Genomic DNA, 14,295 nt, shown 5'->3' with positions numbered 1-14,295 from the left:
ATACCAAATGCGGAAAGAAAGAGGAAGTTTGATTTTAACTATGACAACGTGGTGCTCTCTTCTTATTAAATTAGATTCCTACAAGAGCTTTAAATTGGATAATTAGGGTTTTGAAGATTGTTGGCAGTCAATATTAAGTTTTGTTGCATACTTTATAAAAATCAGACCATGCAGACGTGATCGCTGAAGCCGTGCATAGAGAATATATATATATATTTTCATGTGGCAGAAGGTCAAAGAATTTTATAAATAGTTTATGAGCATCTGAAAATCCCAGTGCATCTAGATTTCGCCCTAGGGAATAAAGTATTTGATTTTGTTCAGTATTCAAAGCATGTTTTCAAGTAAACGAGCCATGCTGAGTCCATTATCAGACATATATCTTCCAAAGATTCAAACAGCCAACATATGCAAACTGGTGTGGGCAGTGTTTATATTTCTAAATTCCACACGTACGCTTAGATACTCTCATATAAACTAATCAAACATTTCACTTGCATTTGTTTTTTTTTTTTTTTTCATTCTTTCTCACATCTGCGTATTTGTTTTCCACCACGACTTCGCCTAGAATCAGCTTAATTTTCATCTCAGAAATTTTTGTTCAGAATTCTAGCAGAGTTTTTCTTATTCAAAAACATATGCAACCAAGAGAGAGAGAGGAGAGAGAGATTGAGTTGTAAGATTTTAGTTGTAAGATTTGAATGTATATTCCATAAGCTGGTCAAGAGAGAGATACCCCGAACAGGCAGACGCCTCGTCATATACCCATCAACTAGAATATTTTTTATTTGCAATATTTGCAGTTCAAAAGTATAGTACCCATAAAAATCAAACTGATGACAAAACTTTCAACGATCCGCCAGTCCAACTAGCTACACTATGCCTATTGAAGCTTATACGCGAAGGTTAAAGGCTTACAACAATTGTTATAGTTGTTTGAATAGTTTAAGTTGACGTGCAACAGTAACAGTAAACTGTCGGTGAGACGTGGATCAAGTTTTCCAGGCGTTTGCTAGACATATTTATGGTTCATCATGGTCGAACTATGACTCCAATAAATTAATGAGTGAGAGGGGAAATCTTATATCACTATCACTCTAACCTAGGTAAGCACTCAAAAGCACGACCCTTGACACTTGATCAGTCATCCTCATCTCCCATGGTCGACGTGCTTGTATTCTTATTTCATTCTTCACATTATATATATATAATAATGGAATCTATTATTATATATATAAAATGTGAAGAATGAAATAAGAATAGAAGCATGTATATATATATATATATATAGATGAGTGACTGGTAGATACCAAATCACTTGAGTGAGGGATAAAAACCAAGCTTCTGCTTCTTAATTACGTGTTAAAAAATGTTAATAAACCTTCTAATATGTTTATAAATACTAATTTAATATAAATTATGTTTTAGTTTAAGTCATTTTTATAAAAAAAAAAGTTCTTTCTACTATCAAATTTTGATGGCATAAGAGCAGTTCATTTTTAACTATTGAGAAAACATTATTTAAGCAAAAAAACTGCTAACATAATATATGTTTCTCATCAAATCACTCCTAACATTATATCTATAAGGTTAGATTGAAAAAGAAATATTTTAATAGTCTAGTTTTTACCTTGGATAATCTAGTTTTGCTAACTTTCATATATATATATATATATATAAAGAGAGAGAAAGAGAGAGAGAGAAAGAGAAAGAGAATATCCATGCTTAGCAGTGGCTCGACTATTATGGGCTGTCCAATTGGAGACACCATTTTCTCGACACTTGTCAACTGGAAAAAGAAAAAGACGATCAAGTCACATTAGTTCAGGGAAAGGTTCGTTTTCTTCTCATCATTCTGCTCTTTTGAATGTTTTCTCTGATTTTTCGCTATCAAGAAAGCATCTGCACCTGAAAACATACATATTTGTTAGAACTTGACAGAAAGGTCGCTTCTTCATAATTTTTCTTGTCCTAATGACGTGGTACTAAGAATGAATATATATATATATATATATATATAGAGAGAGAGAGAGAGAGAGAGAGTGAGAGGAATGCGGTGTGAGATTCAAGTGAGGAAGTGTGATTAAAAAAATGGCATGATTGTTAAAGAGTGAGGATCTTATGAAAAGATAAAAGACTGGGGAAGAGAGAGAGTGAGCGAGAATTGAATGAAGAGCAGCAGAGAAAGTGAGGGAGAAGTGAATGAGTGAGAAGAAGCAGGAAATGAGTGTAGAAAAAAAAAAGTAGTAGATAAGACATGCTGTACTAGTAGACCTTCAACATTTATCCACAAGCGTTTAATTATGTGGCTTAGTCTTGTGGTCATGGAGACTTTAATGTGGTAGTCTATTTCCTATTCGCATATATTTTATTATGACATTATTTAATTAATTCGTACTATTATCTTAATATGGTTTCTCTAGAGGTGACATTAAGCGACTTTCTAATTGGGTGCGGTTTTTAAGGTACACCAATTATTCAGAGACAGAGAAAGTAATCGATAATCAGTTCAATTAATAGATATTCTTTCACCATAATTGGGTTGCGATAATGTAAAAAAACTATTAACTCAAAAGTCTTAAATTCAAAGATACTTATGTGATTTATCCTTTTTCTAAAGAAAGAATGAAAAAAAAAATCTCCAAAAAGGGTTGGCTCAACGGTTGGGGTAGGGGCTGGTAGGTGGCTGATTTCATTTTGAATTCCGGTAGCATCAACCTTTTATGTTGCAAAAAGAGGCCACTGACGTGCAAGCTGAAGTACGGTGGGGTGACACCCGGGGCACTGAAAGCAGACATTGTACCCTAAGGAATAAGGGGTTGGGTGGAGGTTTCGACTTTCTTCTGTACAATGGGAAACCCCGCTCATTCAGTAAAAAAAGAAAAGAAAAAGGGTAAGTTGTTAGAGTTCTAGAAAATAAGAAGCTGGATAAGCTTGAACATAGGTTAATTTTACTTTAGGACTAAGCAAAAGTCTACGTTATTTGTTTTGACTTTGATTGACTGAATTTTTTAATTTCAACTGCTTTCTTCTTTTTTTTTTTCTTTCCAAATTGCTCAGTCAACCAAGTTGGACACTTGAACATAGGAATCCAATTTCACCCGTATGAGATCTAAATGGATCGAATTAGGTTGGAACAACTCATCCACATAAAACGGGTAATTGTCACATAAAACGGTTATTATTTGAAAAAAGGAAATATAATACCTGAGAAATAAGTTAGCCGTATAAAACAGCAATTAGACACGTTTTTTTTAAATGTCAGAAAATAAAAAAAATGTGAAAAAATGCGTATTATATGTGTTTTTTTTCACATTTTTTGTTTTTTTATTAATTTTCATTTTTTATAATTTTCAGGATTTATTAAATGTTTTAGATTTTTAAAAAAATTTCTGAGATTTTTCCAAGATATTCTCAAGATATACAACTATACCGTATTATACCCGAAAAATTTCTCGCCTTATAATACCCACACACACACGATATATGTGACAATGGTAAAACTTAATCATGGGTAAAACTCACACACAAGGAGTTGGATTTTGCTAATCTCTGTCTCCGTTCAAATGCCCACCGATAAGTATTAGCAGGAAATAGATAAAAAGAGTCGTTAGAGTTGTCCCAATAGGGTTTTCTTGCTTTAAAAGAAAAAAAAAAAATTCTAGACGCTATTTTCTAACGATTTTCCCAAAGGTTAAATATTTTCTACAGTTGGTGGTTTTCAGAATTGCTAAATATTGTTTATATGCAATCTCCCAAGGTAAATATTTAGTAATCTGTTTTTCCTTCGGTTCCTATATATATGGGTCCAGGTGGTTTAGATCTCACAGCACTGCTTTGACCATATCTCACTATGTATTAGTATTTTTTTTTCATCAACGGCGTATATTCACTTGCAAAATTTGATGCACCTTTGCCCTTTAAATTTTCAATCACACACACACACACACACACACACACACACATATATATATATATATATATATATATATATATATATATATATATATATATTATACAGAGAGAGAGAGAGAGAGAGAGAGAGAGAGAGAGAGAGAGTCAATACCATGTACTAGGGTCTGGATTGTGTCATTTCATGTTCCCAAGTCTTGCCCTTGGAATAGTTTCCCATGTTGGGCCCAGCCAAACATATTTAGACGGTGGCAGAAAGAGATTCTTAGCGCCCAAAACTTCATTCAACACCGGTTCATCCAGTGATTCAAGCCCACTTCTAACCAACTTGCTATCAAAGTTCTACTTTCTAAGTGTCTATTTCTTCATCTCCCAGTCTCAAGTTTCTCGTAAGAAAACACAATATTTGAAAGGGAGGTTAGCCTCAAAGAATTTGTTCCAAACATAGTTTAAACACTTAACTTATTTGGAGAAAATGATAAAAAAAAAAAATCAATTCGCAATATTATTGAAAATGACAGCAGCCCTTGTACATTTTTTATAAAAAGAAACAATTAGAGGCCTACCAATGTGCTGTTTTTAGTATTGTGAAGTTCCTGATGCTACCTTTTATTATTGTTACTATTTTCCTAAACAGAGAGAGAGAGAGGACAAATAATGAATAGAGAAATTGGATAATGCCCGTTAGAAACAGGAAGTATTCAGAGGCTGAAGGTTGGTACTTCTGAATCTGCATTACTATTTTGCAGAAAAAAATATGTTAACAAACACTTAACTTTATTTTGTCTAAGCCTCTAAGTTACTATAAACAAACTCCAATGGTTCACAAGACCACTTTTATCCACTGTTTTCCAGTTATCAGTGTCCTCCCAATTCTAAAGATTCATCTTGGCTTGCAGAATAAACAGAGGATTTTCTACAGAAATGACACATAGATTGCAACTGTGAAATCATCCGTTTATTAGCACATATATATGTTTGTAACTTTGCTAACTGTTGCATATCAATCTGATGATGGTCATAGAATCATGTTGTATTTGTTTTGATTAAGCATATAGATTTGTGCTTGGATAATTGTTACAAAGAGATTTGGATCTGAATCTAGTTTATCTCACGTAAGTCTCATGTGCTTATGTTTTGTAAAATTATGAATTTACTTGGATTAATACTTGAGAACCAGACTTTTGTGCTAATGAATTGAAATATATGTGCTTGTCAACATACAAATGAGATTTGCTCTTGATGTCTAGAAACTTATGTTATGCTTTTTTATCTAAGTTTAGATATGCTATACATGATGCTGTTAATTATGTCCGTAAATGAAGTATATGAGCAAAACAATATATATACGTCAAAAAATATGTTTAAATGTATGAACTAAATCATGAATGGTTTATTAATTTTGTTGGCGTAGACTAAAATAGGTAGGTAAAAAATCTGACCTATTGGCTAAATAACTTGGAATCTAAACCAGGTTGGATCTGGACCCGAGTTCATCAGCTCATGTATTCCAACTCACACTCAATTAGTCGGTGTATTAGCATCAAAAGTATAGTCATATAGTGTTCTTAATGCCAAACAACTACAACTCTCCGTAAAGGATTTGGATTGGGAAAATCAAGATACCAAGAACTAGCACTATGAAAACCAAATGCTATTGAGCAGTAGAACGAGGCTCTTTGACAACTGATGCTTACATTACCATGGTCTTCCTCATCGGTTTAGGATGTTCATGCATAGAGCTGAGCAGAGTGGTGAAGCCAACAACTTTTCATTATGAGGGGAAAACTATAGTTTGAAATTTTAATAAGGGTAAACAAATAGTTTTTTTAATTTTTTATGTAAGCTAAATGAAACTTTTTTAAAACTGCACACACACACACACACACACACACACACACACACACACACACACACACACACATATATATATATATATATATATATATATATATATATATTGGGGAAGGATTATGGCTCTGCCCTTGTTCATAGGGCTGAACACGAGCCGAGTCGAGCTCGAGCTTGGTCAGCTCGAACTCGGCTCGACTAAATAAGACATGAGCTCGACTCGACTCGAGCTCGATTAAGGCTCGACTATCCTGGCTCGAACTCGACTCGATAGTGACTTGTCAAGCTCGAACTCGACTCGATTAAGCTCGATAAGCTCGTTTAACTACTCATACTTACTTGTTGAGCTCGATTAAGCTCGATAAGCTCGTTTTTCTTCAAAATAGCTCGATTTACTCGTTATCACGTAGACAGTAACTGCAGAAAGCTTGAACAAAAATGAAAAAAAGGTTGCAACTTCACCTAATTACTTTGCAAGCTATGTGACAACATTTCAGATGTGCAATAGCCTTCTCCTTGGCTTAGAGAAACATATAAAAAACAGAATCTTTGAGCATTTCTTGTCACGGTATATTACATTGTCATGCAAATATTCCAATCCTTTCGCTGCACCAGCTGCAATTTTCATTCTAGTATTCCAGTCCAGTCGTTTTTTATCAGAAGATCTGTATCAAAAAGTGACACTAGAGGTAAATGAAAAGAAAGTGTATTAAACCATAAGCTCAAATGATGGAGGAAAACGTACCATGTAGATGATCTTCCCATGATCCTAGTGGCATATATTCATAAACCATTAAACCAACAATCTCTGAACCCCATCAGCACAATACCCGATCTGATTAACAAGGTTACTGTGATGAAGTAGACTTAGCATCAAAACCTCAACAAGGAATTCCCTGTTTCCTTGCAACCCATTGCGGTCAAGCTGCTTGATGGCTACAACCTACACCAAGTAATAATATAGCATTCTCGGTCACTGATCACAATCTTTGACGCAGACACAAAAGCTGCAAAAACGTACCATGTAGAATGAACCTAAGTGAATAGACTTAGATCTGAAAAAAGGATATGATGAGAAGGAGTCAAGGCCACTGAGCAGAAACTCAGTCTGTGTTGGGGCAACGAGGTTCAATTGTTGTTGCTGGAATGGCATCCATAACACAATGCATTCTCCTTGGTCCCCTTGTTTTTAGCATTGAACATGTTAGCAATTTCAAGAACATGAACCATTGAATACATCTAAAGCAAACAATAAAAGTTATGACTTTTTAGCTAGTAACAAAAGATGACCATTGATTGCACAAAATATTGTTGCTTATGTGATTTTCATCATGGGAAAAAATTGCTCAATTAAAATGTTGAAACTCTGAAAACTTATAAACTATAAAAAATTCAGCTATCTTTCAAGTTTCAACTAATAAACATCTTGTGAACCATTGACACATTTTTTCCCTCTGTTTTTCTTTGTACCTTGCTGACACATTGCATGGATTGATGTGGTTCTAGGAAGAAACAGGTGATATTAGAACTCACCTGTTTCTTCAGCAGAGAAACCAGCCCATTGGCCATTGGTCTTCAGCCATTGGTCTTCAGTGAAGAACGATTTTGATATTAGAACTCACCTCAACTTCCCTATATAAGTACCGCTTCCCTTGGACATATCCCCAGCATCTAAAGAAATAATATAATCAGTGTAAGTTCCAACAGGCAACAAGCAAGAAATGCAACAATGAACACATCCACCAATTATTTTCTCAAGGACAATTTGTGACTCAGTTCTGAATGAGCAAATACAATTAGCTAGCATTTCCAGTATAAGCAAATACACTACACCTTCTTTAAAGAAATATACAAAGAAACATAAACTATAAAAGGTCTGATAGTTCAGCTCTAGTGATGAAATTTTTTTCTCAAGATTAATGCATCAAATCAAAAGGACATCAAAAGACACTTCAGACTGCTAGCAAGATGAATAGACCAATTCCATAAATTTAGATAATGCTTTTCCTCAATTTGATGCGGAGAACCCACAATCTGGGTTCAGAGACATTGTTACTTGCCCAGGTGTGTAAAACCATGTCTCTCCATCCCTCTAGCAGCCATGCCCAGCCACACTCAGGCAAAATAAACAGAAATTCAGCATAAAAATTTCAGAACACATGCAAGCCACTGGCAAGATGAAGAGACTCCTATTAGCAAGACTTCATCTTGAGTGAGATGCAAAAACTGAAAAACAGGGAGATATATTTTGGAAAAGGAAATTGAAGCTACCGGAAAGTTAAATATAGTCAGAACAAAGGAGATTGCCAAGAGGAAATTAGAATATGTTCAAGATCTTACCCCACTGCTGCAAGATGAACCGTCTGAAAGTTCAATGGAATTCACTGTGCAAGGTCCCAGAAGCCATTGACATGTACCTCCTGTCGCCCGTGCTTCAAAGAAGAAAAAAGGAGCTCTCAACAGGAAATCAAATGACGAGCAAGAGAACCATCTAGGTACTAAAGATAAGAATATCAACAAGTCAAGAAAGCATTACTTTTCCAATAGAAAAAAAAACTAAAATAAAAAGGAAAAATAAACCATCAATCTCTGACCCTCATCATAGATGAGAAAAAGGGTCAAATAAATGGCAGAGTTCAGATTCTTAGGTAAGAGAAAGATACGTCGAAATTTTTGTTACCTCTTTCTCACAAGTTCTTGCGTCTCCTCTCCCTTTCCTCTTCCTCCCGCCCGAGGAGTGGCTGAGTGAATGACGCGGCTTTTATAAGTGAACACGAAAGAATCGTCGGTCTTTTTAAAGGCGTTAACGATGTTGTGCTCCAAGCCTCCAAAGTCACAAAGTCCACTTGTTCAGAGTGGCTGTCGAGTGTCGACGTCGGAGACTCCCCCTGCAGACGTCGGAGACAGGAGAACTAGAGTGAGAGAACTGGAGACAGAGAAGTGGACGACCTCACCTTGGGCTGAAGGCGGAGCAGCCGGCTGACCTTGAAGGCTGAAGGCTGAAATGGCCCACGGCCGCGGACGACTGGTTCCTCCTGCAGACATCGGAGACTCCCCCTGCAGACGTCGGAGACGACCAGATGGGAGAACTAGAGAAGGAGAAGTTGGAGAGACCGAGAGGCGAGAGAGGGAGAGTCGGAGAGAGCTCAGAGAGGGAGAAGTGAGAACGAAAACGAAAAAAAGGAAAGTAGCTTAAGCCAGGAAACCCTAAAATTCTTCCCGCTTTCTCATCTGAATCGGTTTTAAAAAAATCGGTTTATTAACTAAACGAGCCGAGTCGAGCTTTAACGAGTTCACTTAAATGAACTCGACTCGATTAATTAAACGAGTCGGCTCGTCAACTCGAGCTCGACTCGCTTAACTAAATAAGCAGCTCGTTTAAACTTACGAGTCGAGTTAAACGAGTCGAGTTCGAGTAACTCGACTCGTTGTGCAGCCCTACTTGTTCATGATGCCTTTAAAGTTGGCTCCTTACCTTTTATTGAAAAAACAAAATTTACATGTACAAACGAAAAAGCGTACCGAAGAGATTCAAAAAACCAAATTTACACGTACAAAAAACAAAGAAAGGGATAACCTGAAATGACTTACAACTCTCTCTAACACCAATTAGATGGACAAAAACTTTAAGGAGATTAATCTCACTTCCAGTGATGGATTTACATTAAGCACCGTAACAAAAACAAAAAACATCCCCAAAAGTATGTCCAAAACCCACGCCTACCCCGCAGCCTTGGAGTCTTATGAGTGTTTATTTCCATTTTAAAGAAGCACCCAGAACCGCCAGCCTACTATTCACCTGTGAAGAACCTGCGAAGAAGAAGTGAAAATGGTTCAAGTAAATCTTCAGCATCTAACTGGGGCACTTTTCCTTCAAAAATATGCTAGCGTATATACAATTTCTATCTGCAGGAGCAGATACAAACCATCTGCGCACCTGATATGGTTGTGGGAGTCTCTCCTGGCAGCGTTCGTATCAGGAGAGCAGGAACGGTTTCTCTCCGCTTGCTCGAGAACTCTACAACGCTTCCCGTTGCAAAAAATAAACTTACTGGCTTTTCTTCTTGAAATTGATGGTTAACATTCATGAGCCTTTACGTCCTGCCAAATGCCAACCACGACAATCATAATGGGCCGTCCCATGAGCATCGACACAGCTATGGAAGACCAAAAGATATTCTGAGACACCGAAACCTTCAACGGCTCCTTCACCACATCAATAAGCAAAGGAAAAAACCCTTTTCTGGTTGCTTATCGCGACACTGCTTGAGGATCTCTTTTCCCGTCAACTGCATAGGTTTTTGGGGGTTCAGGGACTTCAGTCCTTCTGGCTCTAATCCCTTGGAATTGCCGAACATGAATCCCCTCCATGTTTCTTCTCAAGTGGGACACCTTTCTGTTCCCTTTTGATTTTGTTCTGACCGATTGGAGCAGTTGATTTTCCGGCATAGTCAAGATTTCTCGGAACCATTGGGCGGCGTTCCGGCGAAAATTTGAAGTGGGTATCGGGAAAAGGTGTTTGTCTGGCTGCCAGCTTCGTGAAGTGAAGAAGCAAAAGGGTCTTGTCATGGAGAGCCGAGGGACTTAAACTTGCAAGAAGAATTTTATGATGCTGCAAAATTGCTTCATCATACGATGACCATACATATGGGACTTTCACTTATTTAGTCCTGTATCGATGGGCGGGTGAAAGTGGCGGGGCTGACAGAGCTATAAAAGGAGTGGACTGCTGTTGTTGTAAGTCACACCTTTCTCTTCTTTTTGGCTAAGATTAATTGTATCCTTTCGGACATATATGAGGTCGGCATTGTTATTTTTTAAAATATCTTTTTGTAGCCTTACATGTTTCAGGAAGGTTACTGTGTTTAATAGCCCGTAATTATATGATAATGTTCCCTTTGTTTGGTTTGGTTCCTTGGGGTTGTTATTTAGGAAGTAGTGACCGCTTTCAAGTTTCGTTGGTGATTTTTACTAATATGGTTTGGCTTTTTCTTTTTTGCTGGTGTAGTTTTTATTTTTGGTCTCTTGAACTTATCGTCAAGATTATAGTTTTGGAAAATTTTCTTCTATGCTGTTTTAAGTTTATTTTCTTCTTATATGGTTTCGATAGTCTTTCTTTTACATGTGTTTTTAGATATTTTTGATATCTACTTGGGATCTCTACCTTCTGCATCTCCATAAAAATTTACATAGTTAGTCATTTTGGTGTCAATTTTTTCCTTTATCTTTCCTGGAGCCTCTACTCTGATGAAAGAACATCCACAAAACTATTTTCAATGCTTTTGATACTGTAAAATCAAAACAATTTTATTTTATTTACTAACCTTCCTATCTCTATTTTTACAAATTTTTTAATTTTGCATTTAACCAAATGTTTTACCTGTATTGTCGGTTTTAACTATAAATTTTGTGAACACTATATAGATTTTAAAAAGTAAGAGTGCATAATATAATGCTAGTAATTCTTTTCTATTAATTTCTATTTGCTTTCTTTTTCTTTAAATCTTGCGGAGTGATACCTGCAAAGGTTTTCTTTGGTGTCTCTTTTATATCTATATTTTAATACTAATCCATAACTTTTATCGTATGCATCTGATTCAATTATCCAAATACAATCGTTTGTTTCATCTGAGAATTCTAACTTAGGTAGGTTTTACAAATCTTATAAATTTTTTGTATATATTGTCTGTCAGTTTCATCTTGATAATACTCTTTATCCTTTTTTAATTTGGTTTGTAAAAGTTTATAATATTCTGCCAACTTAAGAATGTATTCTCAAACTTGGTTGACTAAACCAAAAAAAGATTGTAATTTTACTTTTGTATCTAAATAATCAAACTTTGCTATTTTTGTACTATATGATTTTACATTTTTATCCCTGTTTTTTTTATTTCTATTCATAGAAATTCTATCTATTTTTTACAAATTATTGCTTTGCTTTTGCTTGTTGTTCTTCTTGTTTTCTTAGCATAATTTATGAATTCTCTAAGTAAAGTGTAGTGGTCTTCTTTCATGTATGTGTATAATAATATGTCGTCAATATATGACATAGGTATTTAATCCCTTAAATTTTTTATCCATAAAAGTTTGAAATCTTCTAGTTACATTTTTATACTCAAATGGTAATACATTCCATTCGTAAAATCCATTTGTCACTACAAACGCGGTCAAAGATTTACTTTCCTCTTCTAATTTAGGGTGGTAGAATCCACTTTTGCAGTCAAATTTAATAAAATATTGATATTCTGATATTTGTTTTAATTTAAATATTTTATTTAGAATAAAATAATTGTAAGTTTTTGTTTTTACATTAAGATTTCTATAATCTATAACCATTATGGTTTCGTCTTTTTTTTGCTCGCTATGTTTATTTATTATAAAATCTCGACTACTATGTTTTGAATTAGATTCTCTTACTTAACTTCCTTTTAGTAGTTTTTGCATGTATTTATCAAATTCTAGTAGATCATCTTGTACATATTTTAATAGTGGTTGTGTGGTTATATTATCTTCATCAATCAATTTTATTTTTAGTTCTGACTATAAGGATGAAAGTTTTTGTTCTATATGTTGAAGTTCATTTATGTCGTATATGCCTAATGTGATTTCATTTATCCTTTTTGTAAATAGCTTTTGAATCATTCAACTGCTTCTTTTCGTTTTTACTGCTCTTTAATATTAAAGCTTCTACGTTTTCATGGTATGGTGTAGTAAGAATTAGGTGTTTTTCAGTTATTTATATAGGTAAATAGTTATTTAAGAATGGTAGATTTTGATTATTTTCTTTCATATTTGTATTGTAATATTGTCAGCTTTGTACATTATTAAATCTTTCGAACTCTAATTGTTACATATACGACTTGGTGCATGCTTTCCACAATGTCAAGATAACCTTGTCGATTGTTCAATGTAAGAATGAAGCCAAAGAGCCTCAAGGGGCATAGCGTAGCTGGTCGAGCTAGGGGCCTGTACTAAGACAGGTCTCTAGTTTGATTCTCGTAGGCGCTATGTTCCTGTATCTTAAGGCGGTAGGGCACGACATCCAAGCTGAAGGGTGCACCGTTGCTATCGCTGACACCGACGCAGCTCAAGACCCCGGAGGCAAGGAAAATGGAGGGCCCTTCGAGCCTTTTTTAAGCAGTGGGATTAATACCCATTCCTCACCCAAAAGAATGAAACCAAAGAGGGAAGAGTCTAGAGCAGTGAAATCATCTGCTCTAGGGAGTTGCTTGTGTGATAAAGAAACGTAGTCGCAAAAAGTTTCCTGCATATTTATCCAACTGAAAACTTGAACAGACACTAAATTAATTCCAGAGAACCATTCTCGTGTTTGATGCGCCTACTTAGCTTTTTCAAAAGACCAGAACAATTATCCGGTTCACACCAGGACTGTTCTAACAAGTGTTAGCAATAACTGACCAGAAAAAAATAATTAATTTATATTTATGAAATAAATCAAAAAAGAAGAGTAAATGGCTCGGGTAATCTTTTTTAGCAACCCAGAAAAAAAATCATTAATTTATATTTATGAAATAAAATAAATAAAATTTTAAAAAGAAAGAGTGAAGGAGCAGACACAGCTAGTCACGCATAACAACAGATATACTAAATATGCCACTCAAACAAAAATAACAGCACTTTACTAGTTTTTTTTTTTTGGTGGAGTTTTCTTGGTTTAAATTGATCCCGGGCGTTGATAGAGTGATTTGGACGGTTGCGATGCAATTATTAAAGAGATCATTAATATGGAAGTCGGTTCACTTTTTTTCTTCTTTTAAAAAAAAGGTGTTATATATCAAAATTTTCTTCCCGGGCGATCTGTCGCGTGAGTTGATAGCGCATCGCTTCTTGTTATGGTGATGTGGGAACCGTTCATCTGGAAAGGGAGTCATGATCGACGGCTTCCCTGTTTCGTGTTGCGCCCCGCGTGTTTGTTCCTTTCGAGCGGTTCGGGTTCCGCGTAGGGATGAAATGTCTAAATCCAAAGTGTTTCGTGTTAGTATCTGCCAACATTTTTTTTTAAAAGAAGAAAAAAAAGTGAACCGACTTCCATATTAATGATCTCTTTAATAATTGCATCGCAACCGTCCAAATCACTCTATCAACGCCCGGGATCAATTTAATCTACGAAAACTCCACCAAAAAAAAAAAACTAGTAAAGTGCTGTTATTTTTGTTTGAGTGGTCATATTTAGTATATCTGTTATGCGTGGCTAGCTGTGTCTGCTCCTTCACTCTTTCTTTTTAAAATTTTATTTATTTTATTTCATAAATATAAATTAATGATTTTTTTTCTGGGTTGCTAAAAAAGATTACCCAAGCCATTTAGGGGTGGGGGTGGGAATCTGATTAACCTAAAAAAAAAAAAAAAACCAGAGACAGTCGTGATGTGAACCGGATAATAGTTCTAGTCTTTTGAAAAAGCTAAGTAGGCGCATCAACTATTTAGCAATTCTGAAAACTAATCAACTATTTTCTAGCGATTTTCCCAAAGGTTAAATATTTTCTACAGTTGGTGGTTTTCAGAATTGCT

At 35.4% G+C, this 14,295-nt stretch overlaps 1 long non-coding RNA gene across 2 annotated transcripts; it reads right to left on the bottom strand.

Annotated features, from left to right (window-relative positions):
- Positions 1–6,202: 6,202 nt before the first annotated feature.
- LOC116257025 (uncharacterized) lies at positions 6,203–8,958 on the bottom strand. Of its 2 annotated transcripts, none has more exons than XR_004173286.2 (7): positions 8,748–8,958; positions 8,444–8,651; positions 8,104–8,195; positions 7,297–7,434; positions 6,785–6,945; positions 6,509–6,706; positions 6,203–6,428 (listed from the first exon to the last, which is right to left on the bottom strand). It is a non-coding gene; the product is annotated as an uncharacterized LOC116257025 (long non-coding RNA). The 2 variants fall into 2 exon arrangements; XR_004173288.2 differs by having other exon boundaries at positions 7,386–7,434.
- Between the last annotated feature and the right edge of the window lie 5,337 nt (positions 8,959–14,295).

The sequence above is a fragment of the Nymphaea colorata genome, chromosome 7 (genome assembly GCF_008831285.2).
Source record: "Nymphaea colorata isolate Beijing-Zhang1983 chromosome 7, ASM883128v2, whole genome shotgun sequence".
NCBI classification, from domain to species: Eukaryota; Viridiplantae; Streptophyta; class Magnoliopsida; order Nymphaeales; family Nymphaeaceae; genus Nymphaea; species Nymphaea colorata.
Note: the sequence above shows the minus strand (reverse complement) of the source record. Positions and strands in the feature narration are given on the sequence as shown.